The sequence below is a fragment of the Macrobrachium rosenbergii genome, chromosome 12 (assembly GCF_040412425.1).
Source record: "Macrobrachium rosenbergii isolate ZJJX-2024 chromosome 12, ASM4041242v1, whole genome shotgun sequence".
Taxonomy (NCBI): domain Eukaryota; kingdom Metazoa; phylum Arthropoda; class Malacostraca; order Decapoda; family Palaemonidae; genus Macrobrachium; species Macrobrachium rosenbergii.
This window is the reverse complement of record NC_089752.1, coordinates 8,377,489-8,396,955: the sequence shown is the minus strand read 5'-3', so window position 1 is coordinate 8,396,955 and position 19,467 is coordinate 8,377,489. Positions and strand designations below refer to the sequence as shown.

At 37.4% G+C, this 19,467-nt stretch overlaps 1 long non-coding RNA gene across 6 annotated transcripts in view; it reads right to left on the bottom strand.

The window, feature by feature from the left end:
* The window catches only part of LOC136844375 (uncharacterized), a 382,772-nt gene that overhangs the window by 343,623 nt on the left and 19,682 nt on the right, over positions 1 to 19,467 (bottom strand). For all 6 annotated transcript variants that reach the window (XR_010854840.1, XR_010854838.1, XR_010854842.1 and 3 more), the window contains exon 3: positions 5,486 to 5,807. This is a non-coding gene — a long non-coding RNA (uncharacterized lncRNA). The remainder of the gene's footprint in view (positions 1 to 5,485; positions 5,808 to 19,467) is intronic.

Here is a 19,467-nt window from a genome sequence, read left to right as displayed (position 1 = left end):
AGTGCACCAATACAATGTGACCGGTAATAAGTAAAAAGTTACAATAGTGTATATGAACAATAGGATTTTTCCAAAATACAAAAAAAGGAGTTTAAAAAAAGGGAACTTTCGACTTTTTGCACAACGGTCCTCTTCAGCAGTTGGCTGAACCAAGGTCTAGAGAGTATAGCCTATACTCTCTAGACCGTGGGCTGAAGAAAAACCGTTGTTTGCAAAAGGTCGAAAGCTCCCTTTTTTATTTCTAACCCCTTTTTTGTAATTTTGGAAAAATTACAATCACTCATATTCATTACTGTGGCTTTTTGCTTATTAATGACAATCATAAATCCTTCCATTTTTAATTAGTTAAAAAGTTTTTGCAATAAATAAGCTAAGACTAATTAGTCGTAAATAAATGAGTAATACCCTTAGCTTTCACATAACAATTTCTAATTCGCATGTCCTCTAACTTTTCTCATACGAGTAATGAAAAACATAATCAGTTTACCTAGCATTCAACGTTTTTCATTCAAAAAAAAAAAAAATCATTCGAAAACACGGAAATAATAACGAAAACTTCATATTTCCCGAAAATTGAAGGCGCAAGATCCCTCTCCAGGGATTGCCCTTAATGAGAATCTGGAAGGACAGAGTAATCGGATTTGGGCAAAATTCCATCATAATTACGCAACAAACTTCAATCAGCAACGAATTTCGTCTTATTAAAGGGCATGCCGATATTCGTCTTTTACTTACCAAAGGCCTGCGAATGTTCTAAGCAATAATAAACCTTGCACGTCATCAAACATCAAGATAAGCAGCAAAGTTATAAGACGTTAAATGGTCCAATGATTACAGTTATTTTTTACTACCAGTACAAAGTTATCTTATCTGTCAATCATTTTCAGCAGAATTGGCGAAGAACGTCTTTGCATTTCCTGATTTTTCCTTATCTCCATTCTCAGGCCATTGTTTCGGACGCAGTTATCTTGGAATGTAAATCCAATCGTTTTATCGAAAATTTCATATCGTAACCGTTTCATATGACAACTTCTTAAGGAGAAGTTGTTTTCCAAGTTCTAGACTTGAGTGACAGTATCATTAACTGCGAGTTTGAAATCAAATGCAGTTGCAACCGTTCTAAAACTTTGCTACTGAATTTCATAAACCCCCTCGTCCTCAAACACTGTCATAAACTGAAAGCTCAGTTTTACCCGAGTTCAAGGGAAAGTTTTGGTAATTCTTCAACTCGGGATGGGATTTTCAACGGTAGTCTTATGATGCTGTAAGTTTGCCTCAAGAGACAATTGAATATCATCGAACGCACTAACAGGAATGGGGCAGATTTCTAAAAAAAAAATAATATAGAACAAAGATAATGACACTATAGTCAAGAAATAATACGAACACAGCACAGTAAGGCAAATACGTAACTTTAAACGTGGCTAACTTCCAATTAACATTCAGAAGTGACCGAGCATTATCGAGCGAAGAAAAAACACAACTTGATTACAAATCACACAGACATATCAAAACCGAATAAATTAAAGTATAGAGAAAGCAGTAAGGCAAATACATAACTTTAACCATGACTAACTTCAAATGAACATTCACAAGTGAACGAGCATTGTCGAGCAAACAGATGAACACACACTTGATTTCAAATCACACAGACATACCATAACCGAATAAATTAAAGCAGAGAAAACAACTAACTACAGACAGTCAGACATCCTTCAAATCAACAGCAGCTCCTCTACCATTATGAGGAAAACTATATGTCAGTGAAAAATCAAAAATAAAAATAGAGCACGTAATTGCTTTCATGTCGTCATAATGAAAGAGAATTTCGAACCGTCTATTGTTCTTTGCATCGCATTCAATTACACGCTCTCCGTCCATTAAGGACAAAGACGCGCGCACTGAATCAAAGCATTTCACATCACGAACTGATTCCGCTTCTTGTTTATTGTTCGCTTGGTAATAAAGTCTCAGTATTGTTGTCACTACTATTCTTGCGACTGCAATTTTTTTTTATTGATGGTGTTTCTTTTGCTCCCACTCAATTCATAAATAACGTGCGTATATTAATTTGACGGCCAGAAGCATCTAAGGTTGCGGAGTTTATCTTTTACGGCCTGAATTGCAAGAATTTAATATCATCATCATTTAATTAACGATGCTGTTGTTCTGCCTGTTGCTGTTATTGGCCGTAACGCTGGTGGTGTGATCCACGGCTGCAGTGACTGGAGAATGTGATCACTCTGGTCTTCATTGATCAAAATGTCAATGCCGTTAATCATTTCATCCAAATAAGTAAAATCTGAGCGGAAAATAACACATATAAAACGACACACCTACAGCTAATCAGTCTTTGTGAAAGCAAGCAAATTTAACTGGAAAAAAATACTTGAAGTTCATGATAATTACAATTGAGTTGTTTGATGTTTAGTCTTATTAACGTTCTGATAACCTAAACTTAATTATTTCCTAAGTAGTTTGTTGACTGATGAAACGCACCCAGGGTAAAAAAAACAAAAAGTCCGCGGTGGGATATATATATATATATATATATATATATATATATATATATATATATATATATATACATATACTGTATATACACACATATATGTGTATAATGTGTATATATAATATACAAATGTGTGTGTGCGTGTGAACGCGTGTGCAGTGTATATATCTATCTATCTATCTATCTATCTATATATATTATATATGTACATGTGTATATATGTATGCATATGTATGTATGTATATATATACTATATATATATGTATGTATATATACTATATATATGTATGTATATATATACTATATATATGTATGTATATATATACATATATAATAAAATCAATGGCACAACTTATACATTCTACAGAAACTGTTTAAGTGACCTGATGTTACAAACTGGCATTACTTCTAGCAAGACCATCGATGCCAAAAATAGTAGTTCTAATATCAGTGTTAATAATTTTCCCACTTAATCACACTCACACTAAATAAAATTAAGAAAAATTTCTTTCATTCTTCTTTCAACATGAATATTAATCCATTTCATTTTCCTTAAAAAAATACCCCAAAAAACAGCAGTTGTTCACCATCTTAATTCATTTATGTTTCACTAACTATCCAGAATCTGCACTAGTACGACTGTACGTGAAATCAAATCATATCATTTCCTAATAGTTCAAAATCAACTCCACCAAAATTTATTCTGAAATCGTAAACTAGGAAAAAAGATTTAATCTCACTCCAAACACAGTTCCAGGATTCTCTCTCTCTCTCTCTCTCTCTCTCTCTCTCTCTCTCTCTCTCTCTCTCTCTCTCTCTCTCTTTAAAGAGTCCGCTGAACTCGCGTAGTCCTATTTTAGGCCTGGGGAAATATCTCGCATCCGACAAATCACGCAAGATGCCGCTTCATCTGCATTACGCATGGAATTCCTACGTCTTTCCTACGAATGAATCTTTTCGGTCAAATGGGAAAGGAAAATGTTGATCCGGAAATGCCTAAACAATCCTCCTTAGAAGCCACATTCAGATTTGGTAGTTTTTTTTTCTTCTTCTTCTTCTTCTGCTGCTTCTTCTTCTTCTTTGGAGGGGGGAAGCCTCGGGGCAAAGAAGATGAACTTCCGTCAACTGACATGCAATAAACCATTATCACAGTGGGAAACATTTGCAGCATTACCCCAAGCTGCCTTCATTTTATTTTTTTTTAACTGAAAGTCTGACTAGGATAACCCTCCTCCTATACAAACAAACTAAGTATAACAGAAAGTTCTTGTGCCTTCTTTTCTTCTAAAACGGTTCGGGTTGCCGATCTTTTAGCAATGCAAACTGTTTCCAGTTAAAAGAGTTTACAAATATTTCACATGCTTGAAGACGCTTTTATTATTCTCAGTTCAAAAGCGGTTACTCAGAGTTAATTCAAAGCGTGAAAAACGCAGGAACATTAGAAATCATATGAAAACAATTTGTCATCTTTGCACCTGGAATATCTTCTTTTTTTTTTCAATGGCTATATCTCCTTTACCGTCGCCAGAGTAACACACTGTTCATTTGTCATTCGCTTGGTATTCCGGCGCGTTCATGCTTTCAATGGCTTTGAGAAGAATCCGATTTCATTATCAGGATGCGCGAAAGGGAGCCGTTCCAGCGAGTGCTAAAAAGTAAGGATGCTCTTGGGAAATCGCTGGAACCATTTCCTTATGAAGAATTTCAAATATCGCTCTCTCCGAGGTAAACTTTACGACGGCATTAAACAACCAAGCAGCCTCGATCACGGCAAGTAACGCGGTCAAAATTGCGAGTAATTTGATCGTTAATGAATGTTGTAACATTATAACGATGCCAAACAATGCTATTTATAAAAAAAAAATCAAACAGTCCCAAAATAAGTGATAGAATTAAAGCACAATAAATTTTAGTATACTCCCTTTATATTTCATCTCAGATTAATAACGAAACATCTTCCTTTTCATGGTGCTGACAACAGAAGGATCATGGCAGCCATACTGTGCGTGGTTTTATGATCTACTCTTGATTTGTATTTTGCAATTCTTTCACTATTTATCTTATTTGTAAATTAAAAAAAAAGGCTGTAACAGCAAACAGTCTTACCCTTTAATAATAATAATAATAATAATAATAATAATAATAATAATAATAATAATAATAATAATAATAATAATAATAAAGGCTGTAACAGCAAACAGTCTTACCCTTTAATAATAATAATAATAATAATAATAATAATAATAATAATAATAATAATATTCCAGACCCCTCGTTTAAATGGCCGTAACTTTGCATTCATTTTCTGGTGATTTTCCTTTTCTATTTTTTTTCATATATACCAATAATTTTCTTTCAGGAAATGCATATCATTTAAGTTAAAGTTAAAGTCCTCCTGGGCCGCTGTAGGCTCATAGGCCAGGCGCTGATCTCCCTTTCTTAGGCCGACTATCATTTACGTTACAATAAAGAAAAGAGAAAACGTTCACTACGAACGTCGTTTGCTTTCTGTACAGTGACCAAATGCCACCATGACCGTGGCATTCACTATATGCTTTATGCCACCATTAAGGAATATGGATAAGTTAAGTATGCCTTAGTTTAACCAGACCACTGAGCTGATTAACAGCTCTCTCTCCTAGGGCTGGCCCGAAGGATTAGATTTATTTTACGTGGCTAAGAACCAACTGGTTACCTAGAAACGGGACCTACAGCTTATTGTGGAATCCGAACCACATTATAGCGAGAAATTAATTTCTATCACCAGAAATAAATTCCTCTTATTCTTCATTGACCCGTCGGAGATTCGAACGCGGGACCAGCAGTGCTAGCTGAGAACGGAACCCACCCGCCCAACGAGGAACTAAGGATAATGCTATAACTACTAAATACTATGGAACCGCTTTACAACAAAAGTCTCGCAACAGCACGACAGCGACTTGGAAGCCATTACAGAGTCCAGCCTTTACTTACCTCTTTCTTCCCCATACGCTGAGTTGAAGGTGAACTGATGTCTATTGTCTATTGTCTTTTTGCGGAATGTCGCTGCTTCGCAAGCCACTTGAATAAAAATTCGGACCCGAATCTTTTTCCTCCGATTCAAAGGTTTTCACTAAGGAATTTCTCATTTTACAGGCACATTATCAGTCTTGAATTTCCAGTTGTGTTATGATTCACCCATTTCTGTGCTCTTTCAAAAGCCTGATTAAATCTGAGGGGAGAGGTTTTACGCATTATTTCACTTTCTTTGAGGAATGCCGGGGTGGAGGGTTATATATTCCCGTCACGTGCAGTTCTGAAAAATATTAATGTGTATATTAATATTTCAGAAAAGTAAAAGCGCCACAGCATAGATGCAGAAAAATTACAAAACCATTAAAAACCAAGCAACCACTTAAACAAGTAGTTTTGGGAGATAATAATAATAATAATAATAATAATAATAATAATAATAATAATAATAATAATAATAATAATAATAATAATAGAAGGTTCTTGAACTTGCAAAACAAGCTTCAACAGAACAGAATGCCAATATATAAAAAATGAAACTGAAAAATGGAAATAATAAATAAATAAACTATAAAAAATTATATCCCTCAAAACAGCAATGCAAATCAGAAAAAGCACGACAACAACAATGTTTATCTCAAACTTATGAACATCGGATTTCCGGTCTGCTCCAGAAGCAAGGGCCTGTGCTAGCTACTACCAAAAAGACCACTGATAAAATATAGGATTTAGGCCAAAGCCAAGCGCTGGGACCTATGAGGTCATTCAGCGCTGAAATGGAAATTGACAGTAAAAAAGTTTGAAAGGTGTAACAGGAGGAAAACCTCGCAGCTGCACTATGAATCAAGTGTTAGGAGAAGGTGAAAAGGAAGATGAAAGAAAGAGAATATGAACGGAGGTGCAGTAAAAGGAATGTAAAGGGGGTGAAGCTAGGGGCCGAAGGGACGCTACAAAGAACCTTGAATAATGCCTATAGTGCACTGTATGGGGTGGTGCACTGACGGCACTAGCCCCCCTACGGAGAGTTACTTGATTAGTGCAGTAACATAACCAGCGCTTGTTACAGGGAGTCAGACACCAAAGCGCGAAAGGAGTTATGTTGTTGAAACAGCTTGCAGAAGATATATATAAATGGAACTGGAAGATAAAATCTAAGCCAAAGGCCAAGCGCTGGGAACAATGAGGTCATTCACCGCTGAAAATAATGTTGAAACAATTGTTGGGAGAGGGGGGGGGGAACTAAGATGGAAGAAAGGGAATATGAATGGAGGTAGAGTAAAAGAATGAAAGTGGTTGCAGCTTGGGGACAAAGGGACGCTGCAAAGAACCTGATGTATTGCATGAGGTGCACTGGCGGCACTACCCCCGTACAGAGGCTTGCAGAAGATAGCAAGGGATAAAAAAAAATAGGGGAAAAGGGAAAGTGGCACTTCGAACAACTTCATCTTGAAGGTAAAAATTCCAGGAGGGTCTTGATGGTAGGCCATTAATGGTTAAACAACTAATCTAAAGCATACGGCACTAATACTATCACCAATGAAAGCCTCACTGACAATACATTGCTTTCAGAAAACACTAAATGATATACTTCCTAAGGTGCATTGGAAGCTGCACCTTGGCTAACATCATATACCGTCGAGTATTCTAAATAATGATGAAGTACAGTGCTGCTTATGCCAAGCAAATCATGGAAAAGGAGAATTGTATCACAGCAGCTAGCCTTTCTGGACCTAGTTTTAGTGAAGTTCATCCTCATACACTCCTAACTACACCCATTCCCTGCCCACTGCAGGTTTGTACTGACTCTAGCAGTAACTTTATTTCACATGACAAGCAATGAATAACTGCAACATGAGTAGCCACAACTGCATTCTAGGCCAACGAGAAAGTGAGATAATAACTACAGCGTTCAGAGGCTATAAACCTCAGCCAAGACTAAATAATCTAAACCCCAAAAAGGTCCCTTTACATATCTCTGTTTTCTGTCATGAAGTAATGATAAAATCTGGTTACCATATCTAGGGAACGGAGCACAGGTTTTCTTATAAATCTAGAACATGCTAAGCATATCCAGGCCCAAAATATTCTTTCCCCCTGAAAGTTACATTCCCACCCCTCCCATAATCTAATCGCTTGTTGTCAGTCACAAGGCCTACCTCTGTAAAAACTTGTATAAAAATCCATGCATAATTTTCCAACTTATGAATTACTTATGGTATTTTGGCAGTAAATCCAACCACTGGGACCCTTTCAGCCATTAAGCGCTAATGACAGTAAAAAAATAAATAAATAATACAGTACAAGGATCTAAAGGTGAATGTGGGAGAAAACCCCACACCTAAAATTACAAATGATAACTAAAATATGGAAGAAGCAAAGGGAAATGGAGGAAATGCTAAAAAGCGGGCGCAGCTGGGGGGCCGCTGACGTCACAACCTCTCCCTAAGCGGGCAAGCCTTTTCTCAATCTTGTTTACAAATTAAACCAGAAACTTAACCACTCTGTCGGGGACTAACAGAGATCCCAAAACTGTCCCAGAGAATCAAGACAAGGTGGTGCTAAGTTCATTGTAAATTAGACTCAAGACAAGATGGTGCTAAGTTCGCTGTAAATTAAACTTTCTTTTGTCAATCCTTTGGAAAACTACGTAAGAGATGAAGTACGTAGTGCCTTGAACCTAAGTTTACATGAAAGAGCTTTAAAGAGATCGAAGGGAGCAATCAATTCTATTGAAACAACTCTGGACTTAACCAATGTTTGTAGTGTCTTGGCGGCAACGAGTTGGAAGCAGAAGGGCTTCCGAGTACCTAAACTCATGGCTCATTGGAATTACTGATCAACTTTACAGCAACCTTAGAAATCAATGAAAGGATGGAGACTGGTATCTGTACAACCACTTGGAGAATGCCGATCATTTGGATGTTTTGAACTTGAGAGATAGGACCCGAATTACTAATAAGAAAAATGAAAGTGGGATACCGGATTTCTTCGAATACAAAGCTTGGATTATCAGAGATTTTTTTAAAAATCCTATGAATGAAAAATAACTCTTGTGATACGAAGCCCAGGTATCTTGATTTTCAGTCATTTCTCAGGCAATACTCATTGGCTTTCATAATAAAAAATTGCTATATAATGTTAATGTTCATCACGAAGTCATTTGATCACACGGATTTCACAAAAGACAGCAGTTCTCCTGGGTATCTTATAAAACAGTTAAGACTGTATCACATGTGTCTTTAACCCTGCACGTGTACGTAGCGTAGGTTGCACAGATATAAAATGTGCGCGTCAAGAAGTATGTACTCATTTGTTTCGGTAGCTTGCTGCAATTCCGTACAAGGGGATGAACGACCAAGCATTATATATATGTGTATATATATATATATATATATATATATATATATATATATATATATATATATATATATATATATATATATATATATATATATATATATATATATATATATATATGAATGAAACGAATCGACGTCAATAGACTACGACATTCGGACAACAATCTTCACACAGGTTCCTAACGTCAGGTTTAGTGCGTGCATTTTATTTGATTTAACACCTCTTTCTATATAGTCCCAAGAGGCACAAACGAAAAGAAAAGGAGCAAAGTTTCGCAACTTTCGTTCCATTTGCTTCTTTCTGCCCCGTAACGTTATTCGCGAGTTTTCGTCGAATTCCTCCCGACGCCCAGGCAAGAAAAATAACCGCCCCCGACCCTCGTAATGTCTCCACCTTGAGAGTTTTCTTCCCCTAGTTCAATCAAACGTATAGACGAGGTCTCATTTGTTTTCCCAGGGGAGGAAGAGAGAGAGAGAGAGAGAGAGAGAGAGAGAGAGAGAGAGAGAGAGAGAGAGAGAGAGAGAGAGAGAGAGAGTTTTAGGCAATATACATATTTCACTCCAGATGGAATAGCCTTCTTTGAGATATCTGGAACCATTTTTGAAATGATTCGTCTTCTGCCAACATCCTCTGGGAATCAAACCTCCTCCGGCGAGAGAATTGGGAAACTTGGTTAATTTTCATGTTTCTTCTTCCTTTCCTCTTTTCTTTTATCCCTTCATTTGTAAAGGTGACCATTTATGGGATAATTTTTTTTTTGATAGCTCAAAGCAGCTTTTTAATAATGTTTCGCAAATTAAAAGAATGATGACGTAGGAGAAAAAAGAATAAAAGAGGGGAAAATGAAACTCAATCAATTTGAGAAGACCTAAAATAGTAAAGATGAGTACAGAAGAATTCGGGTGTTGAAAAGACGATCTTTTCGTAAGAAGAATCACATAACGTTTTCCTCTTGTGTTAACTGTCAAGCCTTCTCACCTCTCTCACCTATCAGAAATTTCTCATTACTTTAGAGAATTTTTATGACTGCTTCTGAAAAAAACACACCGCATTGCAAACTTCTAATCTTAAGTGCATTATCCACCCTACATTTAAATTCATAAGGAGAAGAATTGATGCTATAATAGGTTGTTTTTTACGAATATTTTACAAGAATCAGAACTGGAACATAGAATTTTGGCCAAAGGCCAAGCGCTGGGACCCATGAGGTCATTCAACTCGGAAAGGGAAACTGACAGTAAAGGTTTGAAAGGTGTAACGGGAGGAAAACCTCGCAGTTGAAACAACTGTTAGGAGAGGGTGGAAAGAAAGATGGAAGAAGGAGCATATAAATGGAGGTAAAGGAATGAAGGGGGTTGCAGCTGGGGCCGAAGGGACGGTGTAAAGAACCTTAAGTAATGCCCACAGCGCACCGCGTGAGGTGCACTGGCGGCACTACATCCCTGCGGGTACAAGAATCATTTGATGAAGACGTTGGAGAGAGATGGAGCTTAGCGCTCAAAAGCTTCTGGAAAACTGGAACACTTCCACATCCTTAAGTTAATACGATTTCCGAACGAGACGTTAATATCTTGCATAGTTGCTAAAAGTATACCTTAGCTTAACCAGACCGCTGAGCTGATTAACAGCTCTCCTAGGGCTGGCCCGAAGGATTAAATTTATTTTACGTGGCTAAGAACCAACCGGTTACCTAGCAACGGGACCTATAGCTCATTGTGGAATCCGAACCACATTAAAGCGAGAAATGAATTTCTATCACCAGAAATAAATTCCTCTTATTCTTCACTGGCACAGTATATATTCAGAGAGAGGTTGCCTGATGTAAGACAATATATCTTTTCACACGAGCTTTTCGGTTAGTGTTCGCTAACAAGTACACTAAAAAATAGCCTATAAGTTTGTATGATTGCAATACGGGAAAGCACACTACGGCGAGAATTGCATAACCACGCAAGAAGACACTCACGTGAGCAAACAGCACCAACCCTTCATTGCAATACCTCGTTGTTTCCATCTGGGTGCAACAATAGCATCGAAAGCAATTGCATCAGATCCCAGAGAGAAAAAGGAAGGGACGCAAAATTTTCCCCCTTTTTTTCGCCTCTGGGAACTTCACGAGTCTATTCATATAAAGTAGCAATTTGGCACTCGGATGGTTCCTCCGAGGAGTAGAATTCCCCGTCTCGGCTTCTTCCTCTTCTTCTTCTTCTTCTTTCTCTTTCTGGCCTTGTCTCGAAAGTTGCCAGAAGAATATTGCGGAGAAATTGCGTTACGTCAGACGGGGACGGACATTTGTTTACTCAGAGACTGGTATAGTAATCCGTTGGGGTTATGACGTCAACTACTTGATTTATTAAAGGAGACACAGGCGCAAGCTTTAGCCTTATCTTTATTTAATCACTGAACCGCAGTCCTTTTATTTTAATAATACTTTCAGTAAATCCTGATATAAAACGAGACTTCATAATTTGCAAACCAGAGAGGGACGCCAAGGAATGACATTTTTAAAATCACGTTATATAAAACCTAAACAATTAAACAAAAAAAAAAAAAAAAACTTCCAAACGCTAGTGTTTTGAAAACACAAAGTCTAAGAGAGGAAAAGTAAAAGTGAATTTAAACATTTCTTTCTTGTCGTAAGAGATAATAGTTATGCTATATTACCCTTAGAGGTATTATTTCCCCTCGTCTGGAAACAGGATTAAGCTTCATCCCTCTACTTTTCTTTTCATGATTTTCTACAGGCTGCGATAGGAAAGTGCACAGGTTCCCCGCCCCATTAGCCTTGAACTTCAAAAGCTATTTATAGCGAACAAAAGTCCTCAGTTTTTATTTCCATAGTGAAGTACTGCTGTAAGCATTTCCCGTATTGCATCCGTCTTCCTTGTAAAAGGTTACACGTTATGACAATGTACATATACTGGTGGGAATTCGTTGTGAGATATCGTTTTTCTTCGTTTTTATTTATTTGCTACATTACCTTTTTTTTTAACAGGTCTTCTTGGGTACTAACCTTACGGATACATTAATGTAACCGAATTTGTGGGCTGCTGTACCCCAACAGAATTCGGGGATGCTGTGGGCTAACCTGTCAGAGCGACGGAAAACAGTGCAGTGTAACAAAACTCCCAGGAAACACCAGTCTCAAGAAAAACTGACAAAATGCGAAACAAATGAAAAAATTTCCGATAGTTTTAAACATTATACTTCTTGATACTCAAAGAGTATTAGGTACCTATCATACTGCCACGAATATCATTAGTGAAGGCAATGACTAAACACGAACGCAAATAGACGAGCTAGAAACGACAGGAAATCTGAAGTGAAAAAAATAAAGGGAATTATGGAGCAAAATCAAATTCCACAGATGGCACCGTGGTCCGTCATCCTCAAGTTTCCAGTTCTAATGAGGGAACTTTCTGGGTTGGGCCTCAATTTCTTTGAAATTCATTAAAAAATCTGTGAAAAGTTGTAATCACATTTTCCCTTTTCTTGAGCCCTAGATTTGGCTCGCCCCCTCTTCTTTTTCCGAAAAAATATTCCATATAGCTTAAGAGGACACTTTTTTTTTGTTTTTAAGAAAAACTTTACCCCCGTCGACTGTGGACTTTGTTTTGTTCTTTTAATGCATCAGATGATTAATTAAGCGTTCTACCCAGAAACGGAAAATATCTTCTCCCTAGGATAACAGATTCTAATTATCAACAATGACTTTGACGTATCAAATGATGTGTACGCACACTAGACAAGGAGGAGACAGAAGTAACTTATGGCGGTTTGGACAACCAAGGCTTTAACAACTACTTTAATTTCAAACCTTGACGATGACTAAAAGTCTGGAAAGCAAGATGAAGGGTTCTAAAAGGTAATCACTGGCATATAAGAATTATGCAGCCCAAAGACCTTGGTGACAGCAGTGGAAATCTGACAGATTTAAACTATTGTGACAATAAAGGTTTACAGAGGCGACGTCGAAAACAATTAAGGACCTGAAACTTAATGGTACGATAAATGATAAATGCTCGGGGCAGCGTCAAGGTTTACAAGAAAGTTCAGAGGGTAATGCTTAAACATGAATAAATAAATAACTTGGTGGGTAGGAGACTTTGGACCTTCAGGAGCTAATTTTCCTAATAAGAATTACCACGACTCCCTTTCATAGCAACAAGAAATGCTTAAAATAGAATATGAATTTTATGGAATATAGAATTCGGGCCAAAGGCCAAGCATTGGGACCTATGAGGTCATGCAGCACTGAAAGGGAAATTGAGAGCAGAAACGTTTGGAAGGTGTAACAGGAGGAAACGGAACCGCAACTAGGGGCCGAAAGGACGCTGCAAAGAACCTTAAGTAATGCCTACAGTGGACCGCATGAGGTGCAACGACGGCACTAACCCCCTACATGTTTAATATAGAATGACGAAAATATAAAAAAAACGCAGAATTTCGCAAACTCAAAGAAAATACTGTATTACGCGGTATCAACTTCAAGAGAAAATCTAAGAAACAAAAAGAACTGGAAAAGGGGAAAAATATCCAGTCAGCAATTTCAAACAATAACGCACTGCGAATGTCAAATGAAGTCTATTAGTATTTCGTCGAGGGCTGAATGCGAATCCCATCTCAGAGATCTGGAATCTTTAAGCGTTTTTGAAAGGTTATTAGTAAAAGAAAAAAAAAGGTATCTAAAAAATATAAAATGCCAAAACAAAGACGCCCGTTTGCTGTTGTGAATCTTTCAATAAATCATCTTGGAATAGGAAACATACATCATATTGTGGACATCTTAACTCCGCCACTTTGTACTAGCCTGAATAAGCTAATGTCCGTCCACGTCTGACGCAACGCAAATTCTCCCGCAATATTCTTCTGGCAACTTTCGAGACAAGGCCAGACAGAGCAAAAAGAAGAAGAAGAAGAAGAAGAAGAAGAAGAAGAAGAAGAAGAAGAAGAAGAAGAAGCCGAGACGGGAAATTCTACTCTTCGGCGGGACCATCCGAGTGCCAAATTGCTACTTTATATGAATAGACTCGTGAAGTTCCCAGAGGCGAAAAAGGGGGGAAAAGTATTGCATCTCATCCTTTTTCTCTTTGGGATCTGATGCAATTGCTTTCGATCTTATTGTTGCACCAAATGGAAACAGATATTGCAATGACGGGTTGGTGCTGCCTCCGTTCGTGGTTATGTAATGCTCACCATTGCTTGTTATCATGTATTACAACTTCGTAATACCATCCATGCAGTTAATGTTGGTATAATCGGTAGCGAACAGTTCTAGAAAAGTTCACGCAGACACATTTATATATAAAAAGATAATTACGTCTGTTCTGGGAAAAGCATTTCCACTGGTAGAGATACAGCAATGTTATACTGTATTTTTCGTAATCCTATTCGCACACAATAAAAAAAAAAGAAAATCGTATTTTTTCATTTCCTTCTGAATTCAAATGACAGCATTGGTAAAACAATGAAGATCAAATGTTTGCAGAGATGTTGACTTTGAGTGTTACTACAACAGAATATAGAATTTAGACCATAGGCTACGCGCTGGGACCTATGAGGTCATTCAGTCAGGTTTGAAAGGTGTAACAGGAGGAAAACTTCTCAGTAGCACTATGAAACAATTGTTAGAGAGGGTGGAAATTCAGATGGAAGAGAATACGAACGGAGGTACGGTAGAAAACACGAAAGAGGTTGCAGCTAGGGGCCGAAGGGACGCTGCAAAGACCCTGAAGTAATGCATAAGTATTAGCAGAGCGAATTCTTTAACAAAGAGTTGAGATGCGAGAAGACTGGAAAGAGCTGTCATACGAGGAAAATGTTTTCAGAATCTCCTTAAGAACTGATCTCGTTCTGAACTGCTAATTTCAAAAATGGATCCAGATATCTCAAAGAATGCTATTCCATCATGAGTGAAATATGTATATTGCCTAAAACTCTCTCTCTCTCTCTCTCCTGGGAAAACAAATGAGACCTCGTCTATACGCTTGATTGAACTTGGGCGGAAAAATAACGACTCTCAAGGTGGAGCCATTACGAGGATCGAGGACAGTTATTTTTTTCCCTCTTAGATGTCCTGATGATTTCGCCAATGAGCAAGGAATGACGTCACGGGGCAGGAAGGAGGGAAATAAATCCCATCTGAAAAGTTTCACTCATTCCCTGTTCGTTGTCTTAAGGCCGCCACTAACGTTCAGTTATACCTGCGCAGTTACGCCTGTGCAGGTAAAACTGAACGTTAGTGGGTTCAGTTTTGCCCGCACAGACCAACTGTGCAGCCATAACTGCGCAGGTAAAACTGAACGTTAGTGGGTTAAGTTTTACCAGCACAGGCCGACTGTGCAGCCATAACTGCGCAGGTAAAACTGAACGTTAGTGGGTCGTTTTGCCCGCACAGGCCGACTGTGCAGCCATAACTGCGCAGGTAAAACTGAACGTTAGTGGGTTCAGTTTTACTAGCGCAGGCCGACTGTGCATGCATAACTGCGCAGGTATAACTGAACGTTAGTGAGTTCAGTTTTTCCCGCACAGGCCGACTGTGCAGGCATAACTGCGCAGGTATAACAACGTTAGTGGCAGCCTTTATGGGGCTTAGCAAAAATAATCAAGGAATTAATATAGATAGAGCATAAATTAAGTATATCTTAGTTTAACCAGACCACTGAGCTGATTAATAGCTCTCCTAGGGCTGGCCCGAAGGATTAGACTTATTTTACGTGGCTAAGAACCAACTGGTTACCTAGCAACGGGGCCTACAGCTTATTGTGGAATCCGAACCACATTATGACGAGAAATTAATTTCTATCACAAGAAATAAATTCCTCTAATTCTTCATTGGCCGGTCGGAGACTCGATCGCTGGGCCAACAGCAGAACGAGCATAAGTAACGGTAGTACCGTTATCACTGTTTAGTGCACCAACATCAAAATGTGACAGAGTACTGATCCTACAGACGTAAGGATGATGTGAAACGAAAGTGTCACTTGAAATATATTGGGAAACTGTTAAAAATAAGATCCTTCGCTGTTCTACGAAGTATATGCACAATACAATTAAGTGCCTTTACCCAATCGCATAAATTCACGAATATACTGCACATTTAGTCACTCAAAAGATTTACGCTATGAATTCCACGTCCCTTTCATATGTAGTACTATCCCATTCAGTTCTGTATCTCCTAAAATCTAATCGCTTGTTGCAAGAGGCCTGAAACCTTCGTCAAATTTTTTAACAATTTTTATATAATGTTTTGCGCCATCTTGCTACCAAGCAAACAAAAAAAAAACTTGCAGCGGGCCTTTGAAATCAACAATTAATGAAGCCCAAAGCATAATTTTACCCGGATCATAGAAGACAGCAACAAGACTGCATATTTTTATCAGGCGGTTCCAGAAGACCGGCACCTCGTCAAATAGACGTTTGTTGGATTCAAATCTGAAGCAGATGATCACCCGTCAGTTCTCCCTTAACACTGCATGGGAGAAATGAACCGAGGTAGAGCTCACAACGGACTGTGAAAAATATCTGTCGATAGCAACGATTCTACTGTAAAATCGCTAGTATTGAAAACGTCGCGTTGCAAATCACTCTATATACGATCGCGAAATCACGAAAGCAACTCGGGGAAAAGAATTTTCCTAAACAGTGCAATAATGATGGCATATCGCTTCCATAAAAAGACATTAATTGCATCCTGCTTTTCTTAAAGCGCTAGTTTTTTTTTTTTTTTTTTTTGTTACACATCATCCTACGTTCATTGAAGGTAAGTTCTTTCCGGTTACAATTTTGTTCATCGCTGTAATTACCCTTGTCTACTTGATTTCCATTTCTCATATAGTTTAGCACTGAGAGAGAGAGAGAGAGAGAGAGAGAGAGAGAGAGAGAGAGAGAGAGAGAGAGAGAGAGAGAGAGAGAGCGTTAAAATTCCTGATAAAGAAAATTCCCCACCGATATCGAGAGTATCCTGAACATTTTGCACCGAAGCTAACGGCTCACTTCCGCGCAAATTAGAAGTGAAATCGGATTCTTCTAAAAGCCACTGAAATGTGCGAACACCCTGCTATCTAGCAAATGTCAAATGTCAAATAAAGTTGACGCAGTAAAAATAAACATATAACCATTTTAACCATCATAAATACAATTAGTATATATGTATATATATGTGTGTGTGTGTGTGTGTGTGTGTGTGTGTGTGTGTGTGTGTGTGTGTGTGTGTGTGTGTGTGTGTGTGTGTGTGAACGCTGGGGCGCGCGGGCGTTTCCAGTCCAAAGGCTAAAAAAAAAAATTGCCATATCAACGAGAATCTAAGTTGAATCCCACCAAAGGCGGCCATTCTCTTAAAATCCACAGTGCCATTATTGACTTAAGCTGGTGCAGGTGCATGGTAGTTATTTCACTATGATGACTTGCAGCCAAGGTTAATTAAGAAACTGACTAAAACCCTCCTCCAAAAGACTTGCTATAATATCAGATGGGTAGCATTCTCGGGAGCCAAACTTTCAGAGTGAATATCTTTAAGGATAAGATCTAGTGCTACATACTACTTCACAACTACTGACCTATTACAGTCAACTAACTACCAAGTACATGATTCTCTGCTTACATTAACAGTGCTCCAAAGCATTCTAACCACTGAACTTCACGGGCCCTTACATGAATATAATGAAGCATTATACGCTGCACAGAAAACTCGATTGCGCCGAAGAAACTAACACGTCGAGATGCACTGACAACCTACCACATACAGGGATATTCGTGTGAGAAGTTTGCCAAGAATTATGGAAATCAAATTTTTCCAGCAAATACGGGTTAGGGTTTGCAACTCGACTATGCAGAAGTGTTCAAAAATGTTTCAATACCTTTTCATCCTTGACCAAACATCACCTGAAACTAAAATGTGAAATTATTAAAAAAAAAAAATTTTTACGTTTGAAAAACTCCATACTACGTTATGGATGAGTGTGTAATATATACATATATATATACACATACATACAATGTATATATACACACACATACTAGTGTACAGACACAGACACAAGTCGATTAATAATCGGATGGTGAATAATTTTGGCTGTCCAGTAAAACTTTGTTTTCATTCTATTCCAAAGAAATCCCCAAAGTCAGACTAGGAATGAGGGACGAATAAAGGCAAGGTACACATATGCATAACCCTACACCCACACGATATTATATATATATATATATATATATATATATATATATATATATATATATATATATATATATATATATATATATATATATATATATATATATATATATATATATATATATATATATAATGTAAATATATATATATATATATATATATATATGTGTGTGTGTGTGTGTGTGTGTGTGTGTGTGTGTATACTGTATAACTGTATATGGCAAGTCATCCCCAAGGTACAGTGAACAATACTATTTGAGGTGACTTAATACTTGGGAATATAACGTCTTGCATGTGTTAATATATATATATATATATATATATATATATATATATATATATATAATATATATATATATATATATGTATATATATATATATATATGTATATATATATATATATGTATATATATATATATATATATATATATATATATATATATATATATATATATATATATATATATACAAAGATTATTAACCAATTACTTATTTTCATCAATAATGATTCACTAGATGATTGGTAATCGACTAGAGTAAATAGACCAGAATCTCATTATTCGTAAGTCAAAGATCATATAAAGTAATATTCAAGGCTAATATATTATAACCTCCCTCGATAATCTGTCGTTAATACGATTTAAGGAGCCATAATTCATCGGCAATTGCGACTCAACCCCGTCAACAGCTCAGTCATCCACTAGTGTGATTAACCAAAGAATTCATAACATTTCTTGTACTGTATTTAAGTTAGTCTTCACTCAGTGCATTATTCGTGGCATAAAGCAACCCTTTTATAATTACAACCCCCTTTTAATAGTATTAATATGATGATTTCTCATCTGCTTTACTTTATGTAACGTCATATTTACCCGTGAAATTATTTACAAGTTTTCGTGCTAAAAAACATGTTCGTTCAAAAGTATTCGGAAGGGAATATAAGGCATTCACGGAGGAATTCAAACTAATGGAAATCTGGAAATTACTATGAACGTTATGAAACACTGATGACACTGAAATGGATTCAGTTGTGGGGATAGGGCTTTGTAAAGGTTCTTTTTCCCGCCGGAAAATTTTTCCCTGTGCTTATGCAGCAGGTCCGCAGCTGTCAGCAAATCTCCGAATTCCAACGATGAATGAAAAATAGAACAATGAATATAGAATTTAGGCCAAAGTCCGAGCACAGGGACCTATGAGAACATTCAACGCTGGAAAGGAAACTGACAGAAAGGACTGAAAGGTGTAACAGGAGAAAACCTCGCAGTTGCACTATAAAACAATTGTTAGAGAGGATGGAAAGTCAGGTGAAAGAGAATATGAACGGAGGTACACTAAAGGGAATGAAAGGGGTTGCAGCTGGAGGCCAAAGGGACGCTGCAAAGGCCCTTAAGTAATGCCTACCTTGCACCAC